Consider the following 2826-nt stretch of genomic DNA (forward strand, 5'->3'; position numbering starts at 1 on the left):
GGGGGATCCAGTGGCCTGTTACAAACTAGTCAGGGGGGACCAGCAGGCATTGGGGGAGTCCCTGTTCCCCCAAGCACTGCCAGGAGTGACAAGCAATAACGGTCACAAGTGGCAGAGGGTAGATTCAGACTAGACATCAGGAGGCACTACTTCACTGTTAGGGCAGCTAGGATCTGGAACCAACTTCCAAGAGAAGTGGTGCTGGCTCCTACCCTGGGGGTCTTTAGGGCAAGGCTAGACAATCACCTTGCTGGGGTCATTTGACCCCAGCACTCTTTTCTGCCATGGTAGGGGGTCAGACTTGATGATCTGCTCAGGTCCCTTCCAACCCTACAAACTATGAAACTATGGAAGAGAGCAAACAGAATAGCCTCCTATTGGGTGACACTCCACTGGCTGACAAGGCCCTCCACGGGTTAGGTGGGCTAAGACCGATAGAATATGTGTAGATCCAATTACTCAAACTCCCTTGAAATGAAATTTTTTAAAAAGCAGCAACTAGAAAGCAGCCACAGAGGGAGTGGCCTGGCCTGTTAGTGGAGGGTTAACATGTATTTGGATTCTATTTCTCTTCCTCTGCTCCATCTCTGGCACAAAACTGGATGACTTTGGTACTGTGCTGTAAGGGCTGGACTTCATGCAACAGAACACCGAGTGATTAAGTGTGAATTTTGGGCCCGAGCTGGGGAACAATCAAAGAACAGTCCATTTACCCCCAGTGCAGACATCCTCTCTGCTACAGGAGGAGGAAATGTTTATCATTATCGAAAAGAAAGATAAGTATCAAATGAACAAAGCTCCACTTCTGCCCGGTGATATATCACACATCGTATTTGTCATCTTATCTGATTTTTCCCAAAGATCCAACCATCTGTTTGGCACCAAAGTTCTATTACGCGAGTGCTTCACACTTATCAGCCAGGTCAGTAGTTTCCCAATCTTTCCAGGCAACTGTACAAGTTTATCAGACCAAAACCATGGGCATGTCAATGAATGCCTGCCAGCTCCCATTTAAATACATCTGCATTAGCTAGTCATGCAACCCTGACTGTTCCATACCCTAGCTTGTTGGAGCAGATACACTCTACTGTTTGTAAACATGGAAGGAGATATTGATACCTGGTTTACACTCAGCACATAGACGAAACAGTGGTTAGAGAGGCATAGTAACAGGTTTGCCAGAGAATAATCTATGGAGATTACCTAGGACAGCTTTGAGGGACCAGAGTGGCTTGCCTGCAGGAACTGATGTCAAGAACTGCTCCTGACTGCTACTGACCTGCTTGATGGCCTCAGGCCAATCACCAGCACCTTCCTGAGTTTTCTTCCTCTTCAAAACAAAATCATAGAAGAGCAGGGCTCTTCTGGAAGAGAAGGGACCTCTGGAAGTCAGCTCATCCAGCCCACTTGGGAAGCAGGATTATCCCTATTCAAACCATCCTATACAAGTACTGGTATAACCTAACACAAATCAACCCTGTTGCACAATTACAATGTATGTTGCCCCATAATACCACAAGCACCCACACTTGTCACCTCTAAAGCAGAGGACTGATTGCTGTCAGTGTCCTGCTGCTGCAAGGGTTATTAAATGAGATCGAAGAAAGAGGATTGTGCCTCCTGCTACAGAGGAAGGCAAAACCCCACACAGCCGGTGTCAGTCTGACCATACGGTAATATTCCTTCCTGATCTCAAAGGTACTGATCAGCAGTGAATGGGGGACAAGACCCTCTAACTAGAAGCCATCAGATTTTAATCCCAGCAGGCACACCCCACATTGGCACATCACAATCAAAATCTCCACCCTTGCATGCAGCCAACACCCAATGTTTCTGAGACAGAAGGAAAAAAACCCCATGATACCTGTAGCAACAGGAAGGGGGTGGAAAATTCCTTCCTGATACCTGTGTGGCAACCAGCAAAGCCCTGGAAAAAACAGCCACCCTCCACTGTTTTCTGCAACCTGGGAACAGTAAGAATAATTCCACACATCACTCTCTCTAACTGGAGAACCCCCTTTTTTGTATCCCCTCCATAAATTTATCGCAGCTCCTTTAATCATCTTTCACAATGATGCCAGTTGTGGAGCTCTGATTCATTGCTGCTGAGCATGGCCCTCTCCAATATTCACTTGTTCTGGGCTGCAGAGCTCTTCTTGTTATGTCAGCAATCCCTGGTTGTGGGAGGGTCGTGGGTTTCCAACTGTTGCTCTTGACACAGCAGTGCTTATCCAACCTCTTCTTGGAAAAACTCAGTACTGGAGAGCTTACAATTTGCCTAAACTGTTAATAATATTAAAACCCAGCCATGTTAAAGCAACTCAGATCCTAGAATTGCAGGCACTAAATGCAAAGAGTTAATACCCATGCACTTCATTTAAGGCGTGCTTATGCTGGAAAACTTCATGTGGAAAACAGTCCACCTTTTCGCAGCAAATTAAAAGGTAGCTTCATCAATCTTTCTATGTGATTTGATTTTAGAGAGATGCCAGGTACCTACTTAGCCATTCCTATGTAACATTGGTTAGGAAATTATATTACCCAGGAATACCGAATTAATTACAATTTTCCCACTCTGTGCCTCTGTCTCTCCCACTGGAGTTTGGGGAATCTTAACGAAATAAAGCTCAGTGTTTCTGGGTTATGAGAGGCAGGCCTCTATTTCAACTGCTTTCTTCTTTTTTCAGTTCTGCACACCAATGAAAAAGAGGCCCATTCTGTCTGCTACGGACCAGATACTCCTGTTCTCATAGCCTAGGGACAGACATTCATAGATTACATAGATTTCATAGACATTAGGGCTGGAAGGGACCTCAGAAGATCATC

The sequence above is a fragment of the Crocodylus porosus genome, unplaced genomic scaffold (genome assembly GCF_001723895.1).
Source record: "Crocodylus porosus isolate Cpor-Errol unplaced genomic scaffold, CroPor_comp1, whole genome shotgun sequence".
Classification (NCBI taxonomy): domain Eukaryota; kingdom Metazoa; phylum Chordata; order Crocodylia; family Crocodylidae; genus Crocodylus; species Crocodylus porosus.